Source organism: Triturus cristatus, chromosome 7 (assembly GCF_964204655.1).
Source record: "Triturus cristatus chromosome 7, aTriCri1.1, whole genome shotgun sequence".
Taxonomy (NCBI): domain Eukaryota; kingdom Metazoa; phylum Chordata; class Amphibia; order Caudata; family Salamandridae; genus Triturus; species Triturus cristatus.
The window spans coordinates 1,500,458,163-1,500,471,631 of NC_140590.1; the positions used below are offsets into that span (position 1 = coordinate 1,500,458,163).

The 13,469-nt window shown below is 43.0% G+C and overlaps 1 long non-coding RNA gene across 1 annotated transcript in view; it reads right to left on the bottom strand.

Annotated features, from left to right (window-relative positions):
* Nucleotides 1-1,356: 1,356 nt before the first annotated feature.
* Nucleotides 1,357-13,469, bottom strand: part of LOC146812252 (uncharacterized) — a 159,745-nt gene continuing 147,632 nt past the window's right edge. Inside the window, exon 3 of the long non-coding RNA XR_014966824.1 lies at nt 1,357-1,714. This is a non-coding gene — a long non-coding RNA (uncharacterized LOC146812252). The remainder of the gene's footprint in view (nt 1,715-13,469) is intronic.

Sequence of the window (13,469 nt, forward strand, 5' to 3'; positions counted from 1 at the left end):
CTTTCAGACCAGTAGGGGTCAGTAGTTCAGCGGCTTTATCCCCGAGTCCGGCAGCAGCTCAGCTTACTCCCCCAGCGCCATCAGACCCTTACGAGTGAGTAGTTTGCACTTTACAAATACCGAAATGATTTGATACGTGTGAATTTACCTTCGCACTCCCTATATAACAACCCCTAAGCACCATATACAAGTTACAATGTTCGAAACAAAAGTTCCTCCGAGTAGGTATAACTACATGCTGACACTACTTGCACAGATGTGGCACAGCGGCGAGAGCACATAACGTCACAGCAAATGACACACATTTTGGACTCACGCTTTCATCCCCGAGTCCGGCAGCAGCTCACCTTAGCAGCATCAGACTCTAGGCAATACCTCACTTAATTTCCATAGCCCAGCACTTTCAGACCAGTAGGGATGAGTAGTTCGCTGTGTAGCACACCCTAAACACCCCACAGAGGTTACAATGCTCCTACCCTCCTCTTTCCTACTTTTTTCACCCTTTTTTCCCCTTACTCGCTTTAACAGAATCACAAACTGGCTGCCAACACTTCCTAGTTGCAACCGCTCGCACCGCTCACAGCCAATGAGCAGCAAGCTCGTGCTCGTAACGCCTCAGCCAATCAGATGGCAGAATTCCCAAATATCGATATCTGTAAATTTCGATATTTCTCCAAAGTTACTGAACAGATTTACACCAAATAAACAAAAGCATGCTTCTAGACCAAGACAACTCTCGCTACCAAATTTGGGGTAATTCTGTTCACCCGTTCGACCTGTAGCCTTGTCTAAAGTTTCCTATTGAAATTGCATAGAGAAAACATGTTTTGGGACCCCCTTTTTTCTCACTCCCCCCTTGACGAATCGCCCCCAAACTTTCAACATAGGAGCTGATATGAACAAAGAATTAGTTTGGACAATTTCATGAAGATTCATCAAACGACGCCAAAGTTATAAGCAAAACAAAAACATGATCTTCCCATGGAAACTTGGTCCTAACAATAACTACCTACTGGTGACAGACAGTAGGTAAAACATATATATATATATATATATATATATATATATATATATCCAAGAAACAATCAATCCTTCATAGTGCAAAGACTGCGCCGAGCCCCAATTCTTTTTCAAAAAGCATGCTTTATTTCAAGCAAAGACAAACACTGTCCCAACGCGTTTCGGAACCGTAGTTCCTTGGTCACGGGTCAAGAGACGTTTACGTGCATCACATGATATAGTGCAACAAAATAAACAATACAAATGAAGGACTACGGATACAACTTTCTTTAAGCAATGCATCACCGCCATATTGGAATGGTTTCACTATATCACCTTATACGAAACATAGCGGTAATAAACGAGTGTTCTCTAACATAAAAATATGTTTCATCATCAAATGTGTTTCTCTACCCAAGTGGGTCGTGAATGCATGAACGAAGTTAATTTCACTGTATCATCTTATACGATACATAAAATTGATGAACAAGTGTTCTATAACATAAGAATAAATTTCATCGTCAAATATATTTCTCTACCCAAGTGGGTCGTGAATGCATGATCAAAATTAGTTGAAACATAAAAAATAACAATATAAGATAAAGTTGTCCTGCCCTAGTGGGCTAATCACTACAAGTGTGTGATGCAAAAAGTGATACCATTTCAAGGCGTAATATTACTGCCATTCTTCCCACTCAGTTGAACACTCCGTCTCCTGAAAAAATATAAACCAAATGCACCTATCATTATAGTGAATTTTTAGAACTATTAAAATTACTACACAAACATCTTACAACAAGGCAATATTTTCAGCTTCATAATATTAAAAAATATTAAAAACATAGGATGGACATGTGGTGTTCAAGATTATACGGTCTTCAAGTATCTTTTAACCAAGGTGGACTGCTAATTCTTCATCTTTGTTTATACCCCCAGGGGTCATAGTTTCATATTTAATTATCAGTCGAGATTCTAATCTGCGCAATTCTTGCGTTCTGTTTCCCCCTCTTTCAGATTTCACAATCCTGTCCAGGGCACAGAATCTCAATAGCCTGCTATCTTTGTTGTGACATTCCTTAAAATGTCGAGCAATGGGGTATTGCTTATCTTCGTTGGTTATTGCACGCATATGTTCTAGAATGCGCAGTTTCACCTGGTTAATGGTACTGCCAATATAAACTAACTGGCAGGGACATATTAATGCATAGACACAAAAATCGGATTTGCAATTAAGGTGTTTTCTTATAGTGAATGGTTTCATGGTTGTGGATAAAATAATCTCCTTACAATTGAAGCTGTTTCTGCAAGCTTTACAAGAGGTACATGTAAAAAATCCCTGAATGGTAGATCTCCCTTCAATCCCTGGAAGATTATTTTTACAGAGTAAATCCTTCAAAGCAGGACACCTGCGAAATGTTATGTTAGGGAACTTATCTGTACAATTTACGAAGGTTTCATCAATTCGCAACACTTTCCAAAATCTATTTAAACACTTTCTAACCCCCTTGGCTTGATTACTGTAAGTGGTAATAAATCTTACTGTTGCGTCCTCCTCTTCTGTGTTTATCTTAGTCTCAAACATTGCATCTCTTTTTATTTTAGCTACTTTCTCGCAGGCCTTTCTAATCACTTTTTTGGAGTAGCCTCTTTCTTCGAATCTGTCTTTCATCTTATTCATCTCTTGTGTAAAGGGTCCAACCGGGAGTGAATCATGCATCCCCGTGAATGGCACAACAGTCCCCTTTGAAAAATAGTTGTGCCTCTCTACTGTCTGTAGCCCACTGGAGGGCTGAAAAAAACTTTTAATGAACTGAGTCTTGGCAGGACCCACTGGAGGGTAATTATCAGCACCAAACACTACGACTCCCAGAATGCCATTGTAATATTACTCACCTGAGAGGAGGAGCTGGGAACTATGATTAAAGGAAGTGGTTTGGTGATCCTGCGAGTGTCAGTTAACCCCATGAAGAAGGAGAAAGGACTCCGAAACTCGTCGGGAAAAGCAATTACAGCAGAAGAAAAGCCGGTTCCTGAATAAAGTTTCGAGATGAAACGGACACGTTGTGGAGTGGCGTCCTTGATCGAGGGACAACTACGTGAATAGTTAAGACGCGGCCGGTCCTGCCACGAAGGATTGCACCGCCTGATAAATGAAAGGGTCCAACCGGGAGTGAATCATGCATCCCCGTGAATGGCACACCAGTCCCCTTTGAAAAATAGCCGTGCCTCTCTACTGTCTGTAGCCCACTGGAGGGCTGAAAAAAACTTTTAATGAACTGAGTCTTGGCAGGACCCACTGGAGGGTAAATATCAGCACCAAACACTACGACTCACAGAATGCCATTGTAATATTACTCACCTGAGAGGAGGAGCTGGGAACTATGATTAAAGGAAGTGGTTTGGTGATCCTGCGAGTGTCAGTTAACCCCATGAAGGAGGAGAAAGGACTCCGAAACGCGTCGGGAAAAGCAATTACAGCAGAAGAAAAGCCGGTTCCTGAATAAAGTTTCGAGATGAAACGGACACGTTGTGGAGTGGCGTCCTTGATCGAGGGACAACTACGTGAATAGTTAAGACGCGGCCGGTCCTGCCGCGAAGGATTGCACCGCCCGATAAATGAAAGGGTCCAACCGGGAGTGAATCATGCATCCCCGTGAATGGCACAACAGTGCCCTTTGAAAAATAGCCGTGCCTCTCTACTGTCTGAAGCCCACTGGAGGGCTGAAAAAAACTTTTAATGAACTGAGTCTTGGCAGGACCCACTGGAGGGTAATTATCAGCACCAAACACTACGACTCCCAGAATGCCATTGTAATATTACTCACCTGAGAGGAGGAGCTGGGAACTATGATTAAAGGAAGTGGTTTGGTGATCCTGCGAGTGTCAGTTAACCCCATGAAGAAGGAGAAAGGACTCCGAAACGCGTCGGGAAAAGCAATTACAGCAGAAGAAAAGCCGGTTCCTGAATAAAGTTTTGAGATGAAACGGACACGTTGTGGAGTGGCGTCCTTGATCGAGGGACAACTATGTGAATAGTTAAGACGTGGCCGGTCCTGCCGCGAAGGATTGCACCGCCCGATAAATGAAAGGGTCCAACCGGGAGTGAATAATGCATCCCCGTGAATGGCACAACAGTCCCCTTTGAAAAATAGCCGTGCCTCTCTACTGTCTGTAGCCAACTGGAGGGCTGAAAAAAACTTTTAATGAACTGTGTCTTGGCAGGACCCACTGGAGGGTAATTATCAGCACCAAACACTACGACTCCCAGAATGCCATTGTAATATTACTCACCTGAGAGGAGGAGCTGAGAACTATGATTAAAGGAAGTGGTTTGGTGATCCTACGAGTGTCAGTTAATCCCATGAAGAAGGAGAAAGGACTCCGAAACGCGTCGGGAAAAGCAATTACAGCAGAAGAAAAGCCGGTTCCTGAATAAAGTTTCGAGATGAAACGGACACGTTGTGGAGTGGCGTCCTTGATCGAGGGACAACTACGTGAATAGTTAAGACGCGGCCGGTCCTGCCGCGAAGGATTGCACCGCCCGATAAATGAAAGGGTCCAACCGGGAGTGAATCATGCATCCCCGTGAATGGCACAACAGTCCCCTTTGAAAAATAGCCGTGCCTCTCTACTGTCTGTAGCCCACTGGAGGGCTGAAAAAAACTTTTAATGAACTGAGTCTTGGCAGGACCCACTGGAGGGTAATTATCAGCACCAAATACTACGACTCGCAGAATGCCATTGTAATATTACTCACCTGAGAGGAGGAGCTGGGAACTATGATTAAAGGAAGTGGTTTGGTGATCCTGCGAGTGTCAGTTAACCCCATGAAGAAGGAGAAAGGACTCCGAAACGCGTTGGGAAAAGCAATTACAGCAGAAGAAAAGCCGGTTCCTGAATAAAGTTTCGAGATGAAACGGACACGTTATGGAGTGGCGTCCTTGATCGAGGGACAACTAAATGAATAGTTAAGACGCGGCCGGTCCTGCCGCGAAGGATTGCACCGCCTGATAAATGAAAGGGTCCAACCGGGAGTGAATCATGCATCCCCGTGAATGGCACAACAGTCCCCTTTGAAATATAGCCGTGCCTCTCTACTGTCTGTAGCCCACTGGAGGGCTGAAAAAAACTTTTAATGAACTGAGTCTTGGCAGGACCCACTGGAGGGTAATTATCAGCACCAAACACTACGACTCCCAGAATGCCATTGTAATATTACTCACCTGAGAGGAGGAGCTGGGAACTATGATTAAAGGAAGTGGTTTGGTGATCCTGCGAGTGTCAGTTAACCCCATGAAGAAGGAGAAAGGACTCCGAAACGCGTCGGGAAAAGCAATTACAGCAGAAGAAAAGCCGGTTCCTGAATAAAGTGTCGAGATGAAACGGACACGTTGTGGAGTGGCGTCCTTGATCGAGGGACAACTACGTGAATAGTTAAGACGCGGCCGGTCCTGCCGCGAAGGATTGCACCGCCCGATAAATGAAAGGGTCCAACCGGGAGTGAATCATGCATCCCTGTGAATGGCACAACAGTCCCCTTTGAAAAATATCCGTGCCTCTCTACTGTCTGTAGCCCACTGGAGGGCTGAAAAAAACTTTTAATGAACTGAGTCTTGGCAGGACCCACTGGAGGATAATTATCAGCACCAAACACTACGACTCCCAGAATGCCATTGTAATATTACTCACCTGAGTGGAGGAGCTGGGAACTATGATGAAAGGAAGTGGTTTGGTGATCCTGCGAGTGTCAGTTAACCCCATGAAGAAGGAGAAAGTACTCCGAAACGCGTCGGGAAAAGCAATTACAGCAGAAGAAAAGCCGGTTCCTGAATAAAGTTTTGAGATGAAACGGACACGTTGTGGAGTGGCGTCCTTGATCGAGGGACAACTACGTGAATAGTTAAGACGCGGCCGGTCCTGCCGCGAAGGATTGCACCGCCCGATGAATGAAATGGTCCAACCGGGAGTGAATCATGCATCCCCGTGAATGGCACAACAGTCCCCTTTGAAAAATAACCGTGCCTCTCTACTGTCTGTAGCCCACTGGAGGGCTGAAAAAAACTTTTAATGAACTGAGTCATGGCAGGACCCCCTGGAGGGTAATTATCAGCACCAAACACTACGACTCCCAGAATGCCATTGTAATATTACTCACCTGAGAGAAGGAGCTGGGAACTATGATTAAAGGAAGTGGTTTGGTGATCCTGCGAGTGTCAGTTAACCCCATGAAGAAGGAGAAAGGACTCCGAAACGCGTCGGGAAAAGCAATTACAGCAGAAGAAAAGCCGGTTCCTGAATAAAGTTTCGAGATGAAATGGACACGTTGTGGAGTGGCGTCCTTGATCGAGGGACAACTACGTGAATAGTTAAGACGCGGCCGGTCCTGCCGCGAAGGATTGCACCGCCCGATAAATGAAAGGGTCCAATCGGGAGTGAATCATGCATCCCCGTGAATGGCACAACAGTCCCCTTTGAAATATAGCCGTGCCTCTCTACTGTCTGTAGCCCACTGGAGGGCTGAAAAAAACTTTTAATGAACTGAGTCTTGGCAGGACCCACTGGAGGGTAATTATCAGCACCAAACACTACGACTCCCAGAATGCCATTTTAATATTACTCACCTGAGAGGAGGAGCTGGGAACTATGATTAAAGGAAGTGGTTTAGTGATCCTGCGAGTGTCAGTTAACCCCATGAAGAAGGAGAAAGGACTCCGAAACGCGTCGGGAAAAGCAATTACAGCAGAAGAAAAGCCGGTTCCCGAATAAAGTTTCGAGATGAAACGGACACGTTGTGGAGTGGCGTCCTTGATCGAGGGACAACTACGTGAATAGTTAAGACGCGGCCGGTCCTGCCGCGAAGGATTGCACCGCCCGATAAATGAAAGGGTCCAACCGGGAGTGAATCATGCATCCCCGTGAATGGCACAACAGTCCCCTTTGAAAAATAACCGTGCCTCTCTACTGTCTGTAGCCCACTGGAGGGCTGAAAAAAACTTTTAATGAACTGAGTCATGGCAGGACCCCCTGGAGGGTAATTATCAGCACCAAACACTACGACTCCCAGAATGCCATTGTAATATTACTCACCTGAGAGAAGGAGCTGGGAACTATGATTAAAGGAAGTGGTTTGGTGATCCTGCGAGTGTCAGTTAACCCCATGAAGAAGGAGAAAGGACTCCGAAACGCGTCGGGAAAAGCAATTACAGCAGAAGAAAAGCCGGTTCCTGAATAAAGTTTCGAGATGAAATGGACACGTTGTGGAGTGGCGTCCTTGATCGAGGGACAACTACGTGAATAGTTAAGACGCGGCCGGTCCTGCCGCGAATGATTGCACCGCCCGATAAATGAAAGGGTCCAACCGGGAGTGAATCATGCATCCCCGTGAATGGCACAACAGTCCCCTTTGAAATATAGCCGTGCCTCTCTACTGTCTGTAGCCCACTGGAGGGCTGAAAAAAACTTTTAATGAACTGAGTCTTGGCAGGACCCACTGGAGGGTAATTATCAGCACCAAACACTACGACTCCCAGAATGCCATTGTAATATTACTCACCTGAGAGGAGGAGCTGGGAACTATGATTAAAGGAAGTGGTTTGGTGATCCTGCGAGTGTCAGTTAACCCCATGAAGAAGGAGAAAGGACTCCGAAACGCGTCGGGAAAAGCAATTACAGCAGAAGAAAAGCCGGTTCCTGAATAAAGTTTCGAGATGAAACGGACACGTTGTGGAGTGGCGTCCTTGATCGAGGGACAACTACGTGAATAGTTAAGACGCGGCCGGTCCTGCCGCGAAGGATTGCACCGCCCGATAAATGAAAGGGTCCAACCGGGAGTGAATCATGCATCCCCGTGAATGGCACAACAGTCCCCTTTGAAAAATAGCCGTGCCTCTCTACTGTCTGTAGCCCACTGGAGGGCTGAAAAAAACTTTCAATGAACTGAGTCTTGGCAGGACCCACTGGAGGATAATTATCAGCACCAAACACTACGACTCCCAGAATGCCATTGTAATATCACTCACCTGAGAGGAGGAGCTGGGAACTATGATGAAAGGAAGTGGTTTGGTGATCCTGCGAGTGTCAGTTAACCCCATGAAGAAGGAGAAAGGACTCCGAAACGCGTCGGGAAAAGCAATTACAGCAGAAGAAAAGCCGGTTCCTGAATAAAGTTTCGAGATGAAACGGACACGTTGTGGAGTGGCGTCCTTGATCGAGGGACAACTACGTGAATATATATTATCTACTGGCGGTCGCCAGTAGATAGTTATAGTTAGGACCGAGTTCCCATAGGAAATCTGAAAATTTCTATTTTGAATAACTTTGGGGCCGGTTTACGAATCCTCGGGAAATTTTCAAAACTAATGGGGGGCTCCGCTCAGCTCCTACCCTGAAAGTCTCGGGGTGATTCGTCAAGCGGGAGCTGAGAAAAAAGGGGGGTCCCAAAACGCATTTTCCCCATGCATTTTACCATAGGACCTTTAGTCGAAGTTACGGCCCGAACGGCTGAACAGAATTACTTGAAATTTGGCAAAGAGGTAGTCCTCAGGTCAGGCATGTGCCTTATGCAGATATGGTGTCAATCTGTTCAGTAGTTCCTGAGAAAATTGCAGTTAAAAGTACATCAATATCTATATGCGCGCACTGGGCGCGCACGGTGCGCACACGGTGCGCGCACGGTGCCGTGCGCAAGCGTAATTCTGATTGGTGGTTAGATGTCAGTCAACATTCGAATCGGTCGAAATCAGGAAGTGTCGGACGCCATTTTGTGTGTGACAGTGAAAAAGAAAGGTGGAGAACGTGAAAAGGTGGCAGGGTAGAGAGTTCCTGACCCCCTAGCCTTTGTCAGGGGGTCCCTGAAGCACCCCGAAGGGTGAAAAAAAACATTTTTTTTTTTTTAAATAATCGCGGGGTGCGTGCAACATGCGCGCACGGTGCGCGCACGGTGAAAAACCCTTAAAAAAAAAAACATTTTAAACTGTTTTATTACAGGATACAGTCAATCTATAACTATATACATAGGTAGTTTATTGTAAAATAAATATATAAAAAATATAATAATACATACATAAATTAGCATTTAATAAACCTTACAAATTCACAAAAAAAAACATAGGTTTCACACACGTTATAGTTAGAAATTGGCATTTAAAAAACCTTGCAAATTCACTTAAAAAGCCATAGGTTTCACACACGTTATAGTTAGGAATTAGCATTTAAAAAACCTTGCAAATTCACTGAAAAAACCATAGGTTTCACACATGTTATAGTTAGCTGGTCATTTCACTCGTAAAAAACCATTGAAATTCCCCCGTTATAGTTAGTTCAGGTAACTATAACTCGCGCGACCGCAATCCACTGCTGATGACGTCATATATTACATCATTGATGACATCATCCAGTGAAGATGTGTCTTTCTGTAAAATAAATATTTTTTCTATATGTATATCTAAAGGTTAATGGAAGAATAAACGGGTAAATAAGTGTCTAAATGGATGTTTTTTTTTGTAAAATTAATTGTATAACTGACTTATTAACAGTATCTTAGTGAATACAGTGATCATGTAATATGTGACGTCATCAGCAGTGGATTGCGGTCGCGTGAGTTATAGTTACCTGAACTAACTATAACGGGGGAATTTCAATGGTTTTTTACGAGTGAAATGTCCAGCTAACTATAACATGTGTGAAACCTATGGTTTTTTTCAGTGATATATAGATATATATATATATATATATATATATATATATATATATATATATATATATATTACCTACTGGCGGTCGCCAGTAGGTAGTTATAGTTAGGACCACGTTTCCATAGGAAAACCTCAACATTCTATTTTGAATAACTTTGGCGCCGGTCGACGAATCCTCGCGAATTTCTCAAAATAGGTGGGGCGCTACGCTCCGCTCCTACCCTGAAAGTCTCGGGGGGATTCGTCAAGCGGGGGCTGAGATAAAAGGGGGGTCCCAAAACGCGTTTTTCCCATGCATTTTTCCATAGGACCTTTAGAACGAGCTACAGCCTGAACGGATGAACAGAATTACTAGAAATTTGGCAGAGAGGTAGTCCCTAGGTCAAGGAAGTGCCTTTTGTAGGTTTGGTGTAAATCTGTTCAGTAGATTCTGAGAAAATAGCCTTTAAATCAATATATATATCTGAGCCCGCTTACCGTACGCTTACCGTACGCTTACCGTACGCTTACCGTAAGCTTACGGTGGCGTGCGCGAGCGCGATTCTGATTGGCTCTTAGATCTTAGTAAACATTCGAATCGGCCGAAACCAGGAAGCGGCGTCCGCCATTTTGTCTCTCGCACTGAGTGTTGTTTATCAAACATGATGGCCAAAAACATGTTACGGGGCTGTTTTGACAACTCCCTCCCACATAGTCATGTTGAGGGAGTCCCCAAACATCCCCCAAGAGCAAAAACGGTTTTATTTTTTTTTCGGCAATTTCGCGGGGTACGCTTACCGTACGCTTACCGTACGCTTACCGTAAGCTTACCGTACGCTTACGGTAAAAAAATAAAAATAAAAAAAACACTATCCACACTTACCCCACCCCCTGTGCTTTTGGTGGCCGCAGGCCACCAAATGTGCAGGGCTTATTAATAGAGAAAAAAAACGTAATTTTGGCAACATGAAATTATAAAATCGAAATAAAAAAAACACTATCCACATTGACCTCACCCCCTGTGCTTTTGGTGGCCGAAGGCCACCAAATGTACAGGGCTTATTAAAGTTGATAAAAACCGTGCACGGAACGAACTGCGTTAAGTGGGCGCGCACGCCACAAATGGCGTAAAGTAACTTAGCATTTAAAAAACCGTACAAATTCACTGAAAAAACCATAGGTTTCACACACGTTATAGTTAGGAAATAGCATTTAAAAAACCTTGCTAATTCACTGAAAAAACCATAGGTTTCACACATGTTATAGTTAGCTGGACATTTTACTGATAAAAAACCAATGAAATTCCCCCGTTATAGTTACTGTAGGCAACTATAACTCACGCGACCGTAATCCTCTGCTGATGACATATGTGTCTTTATGAAAAAAAAATATTTGTAATATATGTATAGCTAAAATTTAATGGAAGAAGATATGGGCAAATAAGTGTCTAAATACAGTATTAGCATCAGCAGAGGATTGCGGTCGCGTGAGTTATAGTTGCCTACAGTAACTATAACGGGGGAATTTCATTGGTTTTTTATCAGTAAAATGTCCAGCTAACTATAACATGTGTGAAACCTATGGTTTTTTCAGTGAATATATATATATCCAAATACCACTCCAAAGCGCTTCTCGGCACCATGAAAAGAGAGACGGACACCTTCTTCTTTGTTGGAAACTGCAGCCGCAGTAACGAATTTATTTAAATCATAGATTCAGTGCAAATGAAACGGGAAGACGCGTTTCGGCCAACTGTGTGGCCTTGCTCACATGATATATATATATGTCACTGACCATGTCATGAATTATGTAATATGTGACGTCATCAGCAGTGCATTGCTGGGGCGCGAGTTATAGTTAGCTCAACTGACTATAACAGGGGAATTTCTATGGTTTTCTATGAGTGAAATGTCCAACTAACTATAACGTCCCTGAAAACTATGGTTTTTTCAGTGAATTTTTAAGGCTTTTTAAATGCTAATTCCTAACTATAACATCTGTAAAACCTATGGTTTTTTCAGTGAAAAAAAAAATATATATATATACATATATATATATATATATATATTTATATACATACAGAATGGTACTCCAGGTAGCCAATTTGATGTTGAATTTTAGTCTAGGTTTGAGGACAAACTTAAAAAAGTGTCAGGCGCGTTATGGCAGATAGCCTTTGTCACGACAGTGCACCTCTGGCATTCTGGCTGTATGCCATGTCAATGCATCAACGCAGACCTACAACACTATATATATATATATATATATATATATATATATATATATATATATATACATATATATATATATATATATTCAAACCACCTCCAATTTCACCGCAGAAATCAGACTCCGACACTTGGGTGAGCTTCACCATTCAGCTTAAGTTTATTTGATCAGCTTGACGCGTTTCGGCACACTTGCCTTTCTCATATATATATATATATATAATATATATATATATATATATATTAATTATCTACTGGCGGTCGCCAGTAGATAGTTATAGTTAGGACCGTGTTTCCATAGGAAATCCGCAACATTCTATTTGGAATAACTTTGGCGCCGGTTGACGAATCCTCGCGAAATTTTCAAAATAGGTGGGGCGCTCCGCTCCGCTCCTACCCTGAAAGTCTCGGGGGGATTCGTCAAGCGGGGGCTGACAAAAAAGGGGGGTCCCAAAACGCGTTTTCCCCATGCAATTTTCCATAGGGACCTTTAGTCCAAGGTACAGCCCGAACGGCCGAACAGAATAACTTTAAATTTGGCAAAGAGGTAGTCCTCAGGTCAGGGATGTGCCTTTTGCAGGTCTGGTGTCAATCTGTTCTGTAGTTCCTGAGAAAATCAAAAGTAAAATCATATATATATGTGGGCGGAGCCTAACCACACATCTCATCCTGAGATCTGATTGGCTGTCAGTACTTCATCCAAGAAGTGTTGGCAGCCATCTTGGGACCAATATACATGATAGCACCTCATTAAAAAGCATTGCAGTTAATAGAAGGTTTTAAGACTTTAGTTACATTATAAATCATTTGTTGATGGTACCATACTCATTTTAGGAATTGTGGTATGTTCTAAGGTGATTTCACCATGTGAAAAAGCCTTCTGCTGGGATATCATGATTGAGAGAAAAATATTTGCTCATGCTTTTCCCACAGAGGTTTGGAAGGTGATCTATAAGCTAAACTGAGAGCCTATTTTCTGAAAATTCACATTATCTTTCTCAGTCATGTGAGAATGAAGTCTGACATTCTCAGTAAAACATGTACATCCAACAAGGGCAGAGACTGTCAGTTGATTCCTTTGTGTTCTAATGCAGCTTCCCAGAGTGTTCCAAAGAACAACTAGAGCGCTAACAGTCCTACTTATGATAAACGTATGGCACACCTGAAGCTATCTTGCTTGGATTAAAGTGGTAACTCTTAAAACATTTAATTTAAAAAGGAACAAAATGAGGGGGTTCATTTTTCCATAAAAAGGATGATTGGTGCTGCAGAAAGAAAAATTAGGGCACATTTTGAGTGACTTCTCAAATCCTCTTCTATTTCATTAAAAAATTCTGACATGCAGACTGAAACATGCACTTTCAATACCAGCAGCAGTTTTCCCTGGTGAGCAGTAGCTTTACTACAGTGATCTAATGAGCAAAAAGAGTGCTACCATTCTGAATTTATGGCAAATGTGTGACACATCTGAATGCCTTATTGATGGAATCAAAGTAAAAAACTGAAAGTATTTCGTACTGAGGAGACTGCAGTAAATGAGGAAATTAGGAAACTTCATAAAAAATAAGTC